Source organism: Amphiprion ocellaris, chromosome 9 (assembly GCF_022539595.1).
Source record: "Amphiprion ocellaris isolate individual 3 ecotype Okinawa chromosome 9, ASM2253959v1, whole genome shotgun sequence".
In the NCBI taxonomy this organism is placed as follows: Eukaryota; Metazoa; Chordata; class Actinopteri; family Pomacentridae; genus Amphiprion; species Amphiprion ocellaris.
Genome location: NC_072774.1, coordinates 32,547,066 through 32,555,378, shown reverse-complemented (window position 1 = coordinate 32,555,378; position 8,313 = coordinate 32,547,066). Strand labels below are relative to the sequence as shown.

Below are 8,313 nucleotides of genomic sequence, written 5' to 3'. Positions count from 1 at the left end.
GTCTAACATGGGTGTTGCATTATAAGCTACATCACTATTTATGATGCCATTTTTAGTCTGTATGTCCTTATGTGGAGCATAACTTCAAATATAGTTGAACTTAATCATCTATGCACCGATTAATCCTCATCAGGGTCATGGGGGGCTGGAGTCTATCCCAGCTGACTGAGGGTGAAGGCAGGTGACACCTGGACAGGTAACAGTCTATCACAGGGCTACACATAGAGACGAACAATCACACTCACATTCACACTTACGGACAATTTAGAATCATCACTTAAACTCAGCATGTTTTTGGACTGTGAGAGGAAGCTGGAGAACCTGGAGAAAAGCCACACATGTACAGGGAGAACATGGAAACTGAAAGTGAAGAGGAAAGATCCCAGGCCAGGACGTAAACCAGGAATCTTCTAGCTGTGAGGTGACAGTGCTAATCATTGATCACCTGCTGCCCTGAGTTTATTCAGATTATTGAGACTGTCCTGGATGTTTGTAACAACCAACAGTCTCAATCTTTACACCTTTGTTTCAAAGACATCATCTCATTTTGGTCATGCAGATGGATCTAAAGACTACAATATCCACGAGCCAGCCTCAGTGAGGTCCTGCAGTAACTTTTTGTTCAGGGGCCAGTTACAAGATTAATCCAGTGGTGACCCAATAGCTGAATGTTTAGTATGAATACTACATGGATGCAAATTCCCCAAGCGCTGAGTTCCAAATTCAAATTCCAGCTGACTGGACAATTTGCTCACCTGCGTCATGTCCTCTAAGGTTCTGTAGAAGAAATAAACCTTGATGATATCATTAGAATCTCAGCTTAAACTTGGAAAAACCTTTGGAGTTTATTTAGTGCACACCATAACGAGACTGGAGTGCTAGTTTGTACTGTTGGCACCTCCTTTCCACTAAAATTCAGCTCACAAAACTTCATGTGCAGCCCTCATGTGTACCAATAGCCTCATAACTAATATATAGGATAAATATATTTCACATGCCTGAATCCACATGGAAAGGTCTTTAAAGCTGGTAAAAGATTACACTGAAGTTGAAGCTGCATCTCCTCTACCAGCTGTTTTATTAATAGAAATTATGTCACAATCGTAATCAGCAGCGCAGGAAGTAGTCACATCCTTTAGCTATGTAAAAGTACCAATATAACAATGTAAAAACATGCCACAGCTCACATCAAAAGTATTATCAGCAAAATGCACTTAAAATATCAAAAGTAAAAGCACTTGCTTGGCTGATGCATCATTATATTTTATCATATTTGGCATTGTTTGTAGGTATTAAGATACTAGTACCCGAGGCTGTGCAGCAGCTCTGATCTCTAAGAGGAAGGTCACGAGGCAATTCTGAGTGGTCAAGACATGATTAATGGCACAGAATACACAAATCTGTTTTCATTTTATACACATTGTTTCTAATCTTTATTTTTGGGGGTTAATATTGGATCATTTCAACAGTTAATGTAATCAAAGTGTTACGTCCCTGAGAGCCTGGGGATGAGGATAGTAACAAATGTAAAGAAAACCAGGTAATGAGGCAGGAAAACCAATCAATATATTTATTTACAAAAAATAAACAAAACCAAAAATCCAACAAAGCCGATCCCAATATCACAAAGTCACAAGACACCACACTATGGCCCAGACGCAGCATTGAGCAGCTGATCTGACACACTGTCCACCATTATCAGGGTGGCTCGCTTTAAACAATCCTCGCTGATTGTAAAGGAGTCACAGGTGCACCTGGCCACTCCTGCTGGGCGTAACCTGAGTAAAGAAACGAGAGAAAAAAAAAAAAAACACAACCTACCTTACCTACACACAGACACACACAAAAGCATGAGAGGGGTTTAGGGGGAGATTTCTGGTTGAACTTCTAGAAAAGTATCTGAGATGTGTGCATGTTAAATATCTTTATTTTGAGCTCCCAAAGCAAAAAGCTTAGAGCCACTTGTTTATTCTGAAGTATATTACATCCTACTAAATGTTAATGTGTTTTATGCAAAATGTATATAGTAAAAGATGTCAAATAAATTCATTAAAAACTGCAATATTTGTTTCTAAACTTTAGTGGTGTAGAAGAAGAGAGTAATATAAAATATAAATACTCAAGTACTGTACAGGCACTGGTCCCTCTAAGCTGCACGCGTGCGCAATTGCGCACTGCTGACACGGTCTCCGCGCACAGAAAATCTGCTGCGCACAAAAAAAAAATCCAACCTAAACTGTAAATAAAATAAACACGTAACAATTCATTCTGTGCTACTTTTCAATGTGAGTCAGTGAGTGACCGGTGACTGGCTGCTGCAGCCAATGATGCGATTCACCTACGTATTTACCATAGACTGTATATAATGGTATTTACGCAGCTAATCAACGTCAGGCGTCCTTATGTGCAGCTACCGTTGTTCTCATAGATATGAATGAGTAGATAGGACACGCCCCTTTGAGCTGCGTGCTACAGCGAGGCTAAGCTAGTGGGGGCAAAGTTTCAGTGCATTCCGTTGATGTAGACGGCGTGAAAACGGAAACAACAAGTATGCCGGCTCACTGTGCTGCATACAGTTACACACTACGTCGTACGATTGAGACAAGGAAACTTGGAATGACTTTTCATAGGTAAGAATAGTTTTTGGCTCTTTTTCATTATGAAATCTTGTTGAGAGCTTCCAGTCTATGAGAGCTAACTAGTTAGCCACTAGCAAAACGCTAAGGCGAGCTAGCAGCTTGACAACCAAATACCAGACGATTAATATTAGCTGTAGTATAGTTGTACAAGCAGTAGTAGTAATACTAAAAGTACAAGCAGTAGTAGTAGTATAAACAGCTGTTAGAGTCGTAGAAGTAGTATCAGCATTTGTAATAGTATTACAAGTTGTAGTAGCAGTGCCAGTATCAGCAGCAGTAGTGAGTACTACCACTGCTACTAGTAGTAGTCGCATTGCTATTACTACCACCAATACTACCAATAGTAGTTATAAAGCATAACTCATGTATATCCAGATTGCCATCTATGTTCTTCCTCCAAACCCATTTTATGATTGGGATTACAGGCAGTTCTTTAGGACTGCTCTCAAATAATTGAAATGTTACTAAACAAGGTTATACTTATCAAATTAAATAGCTCTGGTCTCCAGTATATTGGTGAATCCGGTTCTTTGTACTTAATTTATTAGCATGATTTCTTTTTAATATGTTGTATACAGACTTTATTACTTCTCTGTCTATTTTTCTTACTCCATGTAGGTTTCCCAGAGACTATGGGTTGAGGAGGAATTGGAAGTTTGTCGGCTTAGACCTGGTGTCATTCCATCAGTGTTTAACTTCCCGGCTCATCTTGGAAGACTACGTGCCAAAAAGACCACGACCAAGCAGCCTTGAGATCTTAGGCAGCGTCTCCCTGAGGTGGGTGTCAACGGTGTTCACGGTCAGGTCTGTGGTAATCCCGTCAAAAAACAAAACAGAAAAAAATCGAGATTATAAATCAACATGTAACCAAAGCACTCTGTGTATAACGCCATAGTATAGGATGTAGTTCAGAAAATGTCAAAGTATAGTATACTTTACTCAAGAATAACATAGTATGGCCTGTAGTTCATAGTATAGCATGTTGGCAAGAAAAAAAAAACATAGATTATTATGTGGTTCAAAAAGTGCAAAATGATAGGATGTTGCCTAAAATTGTCATGTATGATATGTGGTTCAAAAAATGTCATAGTGCAGTATATTGTCAAAATAGTATGTAATTCAAGAAAACATCAGAGTCTAATATGTCATCTAAAAAAATGCCATAGAATAATATTTCATTGCACAAGTAAAAGTATAGTAAGTTTTAAAACTGTTCGAATTCTTATATGTTGCTAAAAAAAAACAAAAAAACAAAAACAAAAAAAAGTCACAGTAATATGTCAATTAAAAAAGCCTATAGTATAGCATGTCGCCCAACAAACATCATAGTATAGCATGTCGCTCTAAAAACGTCACAGTATAGCCTTTAGTCCACAGCTGTCAGTAGGTGAGGAGCAACACAAAAACAGTCCAAACGCTGGTTTCCAGAGGGTTAGACGAGAATTTATTTGAAAGAGTAAGTTTACAACAACACGACATGTGAGGGGGTTAAAAGCAAATGGGTGTTAGTAAAATAGAAATAAATCAACAGAACTAAAAGTGAACTTCATGTTGACATTGATGGGCATTCCAACCAGGAACAAAGTAAAAGATAATCAATAGGAAAAAAAACTCTTCCTGTCCACCTCTTAAAACCCAAAAACACACCACAGTAGCACCCTAAACTAAAGCTACCAATGGGTTCCCTGTTTTCCTTTCTGAACAATTCAAAGGTCCCTCTCTATCTCCCCACACATCCACCAACCACTGGAACACATCTCCAAAGTTCTGCTGGGCCAGCTCAGCTTCCCCTCAGAAGAAGTGCTGCCACCTGCCAGATGAAGGAGCCTTTTGAGAGGCAGCTGGCATCGTGATTGGACTGTACTTTGGTTTGTTCCAATCCATCTTCAGCTCCAGAGACGGTAGGCGGGACGAATCAACGGAGGCCGGGTGGATGAAGGCATGCAGCTGAGTACAATCCAGAAAACAACAGAGGAGGAGTGCCGTGGCCCAGAGCCAGTACAACCAGAGTAGCATCGTATGTCTCTTAGAAAACATCATAGTAGGGCTGGGCGATTTTGCCAAAAAAAAAAATCTTCGATTTTTTTGAAAAAAAAATCGATTTTCGATTCGATTTCGATTTTTTTCTATGCATTTATAAGTGATTGAGAAAAACAGATATTCTGTCAAAAGTTTGTTTTATTGCAAACAATTCAAGGCCTTGCCATTCAAAATTCAAGTTATAACCCAGTTTCAAAAAAAGTGCAAGAGAACTTAGCTTAAATTTTACAATGATTAAGAAATTAAATAATGTTATGATTTATAACACTACTACTACACTTACCAAAAAAAGTGCAAGACAAAAAAATGCTTGAAGCTTGTGTTGAACAAACAGCCTTAATTGTAAACATTTCATCTTTAAAAAGTATCTCGCATCCAAAACATTCAGCAAGTGATTGAAGCCTCGCTTTTCCACGGAATAAATGGGAAGCATGTCTGTGGCAATATACAAAGTGATGGCCTCTGTAATTGCCTTAAAGCGGGCTCCACTCTTGTCATACGGTACACAGTTGGCGAATCTCTCAACAAGCGTTGTCTGTTTTGGCGGAGCTGTGCTCGGGGTGCCGTCTTCTTGTCGAAGCCACTTGCTCTTCTCCCACTCATCTGGGTGCTTTTTTTTTAAGTGTTGAAACAAGTTTGTCGTGCTGCTACTTCCAGTTGCTACAGTCTTAAAACAAGTTTTGCAGCACGGCTTGGTCTGTTGATCGTCGCTTGGATCAAATCCGAACCAGTTCCAAATGACAGAATTCCAATTTCCTTTCTTTGAACAGAGTTGTTTTCTACTCGCGGGGGCAGCCATGTTGTCTCTTTCTGTGCAATGCGCGGGGCGCGCTACGGTAGCCCACGAGTGAAGTGAAGCCTGAACCGCGAAAAAAGAAACTAACGGGGAAAATAAATATCAGATCAATGGGAAAACACTCGAGTTAGTAAAATAAAAATCGATTTTAGTTATAAAATCGATAAATTGATAAATTCGATTTTATTCCCAGCCCTACATCATAGTAGAGCGTTTGGGATGAAAAAACACCATCATATACATCGTATATTGTACAAATAACAAGTCAAAGGGAAGAGACATACATTGTAGAATTGTAGTAATTGTGGGCTGACTGATTTACTGATTATCAGTATTTTATTTTTTACTGATTTACGGTAATAAATACATTTATTCATTTATAAAAATTTATATAAAAATGGTGCTACTTTGGCTCTGAACCTTTATCTACCTGTGGTCGCGCTGTCTTCTGGAGTGATTTGATTGGTTATACGTCACAAATAAAACTCCTTTAACTTAACATCTGTAAACAAAACAAAAATGTATCAACAAAGTTTTCTGTTAGAGTTTGTGTTCTTCTAAGTTTAACTCAAGATTTTAAATACTTTCATTTACTGCAAATGAATATCTACTCCAAATGTCTCACTAATAATCATTATCAGCCTTAAAAACCCACAAAACACCCCTCTATACTCGATGACACTTAGTACAGTCTGGTTCCCCCTTCTATAAATCTGCCTGGAATCTTCCACTTCCTGTTTGCCAAAGTGGCCTTCTACCTGGACAGGTTTTGTTGGAGCTCATGCAACAAACATTTTGGGTAACTGCACTTTAATATGGATGGATGATACTTAATTAGAGTCTGTTTTAATGAGACTGAGTTAAGATGTGTAGCTCTGTCATTAAATAGGAAATTATTTCTCAGAATTCACAGAGAAAAGTCTGAAATGTTTGCTAGGTTAGCGTCCCACATGTTCTTTGGCTCAGCTAAAGCTAACTCTCTCCAACTTCTGGATCTCTTGAGTTGCTTGTTAAAATATCTTGCTAGAGGTGCTGAAGCTCAGAAAGTCTGAGATGTTTGTTCAAAATAAGCTCATTCTTAAGTCTTATCTGAACTGTCCTCTTTTGTTTTAACTTTCCCTAAACTTAGGAGTTAATGACAGAGCAGCACATCCAGACTCAGTCTCATTTATGTAGAGATTAAACTTTAGTGTCATTCATTGATGTTGAAGTGCAGTTTTTCAAATGTTTGTTGCACATGCTCCCGACCAAACCAGTCCAGGTGGAAGACGATGTGAAGAGAAAGCTCCAGAGGATGAATATCACACATTTACATTGGAAATAAATGTCCTTTAATTAGACATTGTAATGCAAAAGTTGGATTTCCCTTTAATGATGTTCAAATCTTTGTTGAGTGTTTTGTTGATGTTGGTTTCTAAATGTTTTTTGACACTCGGCTCCAAAGATTAAAACCTTCTACGGCTCACAAGCTGCAACAATTCACACATTATCAACTATCTTTGACTAAACTAAGATAAAAAGTGAAAAACTGCCTGATTCCTGCATCATGAATGTAAATCTTTTTGGTTTTTATGACCATAAACTGAATATATTTGGGCTTGACATTTTATAAACCAAAACAAGAAATGAATTACTGGAGAAAACGACAGATTAATGGACAAAGAAAATGTGTTTTCTAACATATATGGCTGAATTACTTCAACATTACAAGATACATACAATTTTAATTCAATTTTATTTATATAATGCCAATTACAGGTCAAATTGTCTCAAGATGCTTTATTTTTATATTTTTTGTCATATTTAAAATATGACAAAATAAGAAATTTAAACCTCTTGACTAATCCAATTTATTATTTAGTTTTTAAGAGACTAATTGACAATTCAAACTTTCTCCACTAAAACTAATAAACATGAGGTCAAATACAAGGAATAGTTTTAAATACTGCAGTCCCACGACGACAAGAATAAAGTTTCTCAACAAAAACTAAATCTGCTGGTGGATTCCATGAAAGTCCTAATAAAGGATAATAAAGTGTGATACTAAAGGTTTGTGGTGCTAAAAATCTCAAAGTAAAGATATCAAGTTGAACATCTGGATGGAGGTTGATAAAAGTTGACCTTCTTTCATTTCTCTGGAGCGACTCCATGGATTTTATGGATGGTGGTTAAAGACCTGCTCTTCTAGTGGTCTTCCTTTTAGTCGCTGTAAAAAGTCACTCTACCTGGCCGACTTTAACACCTCTTCATGACTTGTTCTGCCTCTGACCTGGTGGAAACTCGAGAAACTCGGGAAAACCTGTCGAGACTCGAGGAACTCGTTGAGACTCGAAGAACTCGTGGGGCGGGGGAAGGTGTGGTGGGCGATGGGGGAGTAGAGGGGGGAGGCCGCCACCCACCTCCCCACCTACTCTCCACCCTGACTCCACCCAGACTCCGCCTTGGCTCTGCCCGTGTGGTCACTTGGAAACTACGATGCCAAAGGGACGACGAAATTGTTTTTTTTCATCTGATCTGTAGCTCAGTGAGTTAAGGGTTTACCTGTGGAGCTGTAGGTCGCTGGTTCAAGACCAGACCCTTCTTAAATTTTCTCAAAATTCTGACAAAGACAAACAAAGAAAAGTGCCAGTGGTGGGTCTTGAACCCACGACCTTCCACTTGGTAGCCTCTCTTCTTATCCTCTGAGCTACTCGCTCAGATACTAAATCTTCTTTTTTTTGCGCATTTATCATCTATTTTTTGTCGTTTTCGGGGTTTTTTTTAACTCGAGTCTCGTCTCTACCGTTTTTCTCAGGAGGTTGGACTTCAGCCTTTGTGCTGGAGGGTTGAACCCTCAGT

The 8,313-nt window shown here is 38.6% G+C and overlaps 1 long non-coding RNA gene across 1 annotated transcript; it reads left to right on the top strand.

Moving 5' to 3' along the window:
• Positions 1–978: 978 nt before the first annotated feature.
• Positions 979–7,795, top strand: LOC129349634 (uncharacterized). The gene is made up of 3 exons (XR_008602703.1): positions 979–2,630; positions 3,258–3,416; positions 4,352–7,795. It is a non-coding gene; the product is annotated as an uncharacterized LOC129349634 (long non-coding RNA).
• Positions 7,796–8,313: the final 518 nt, after the last annotated feature.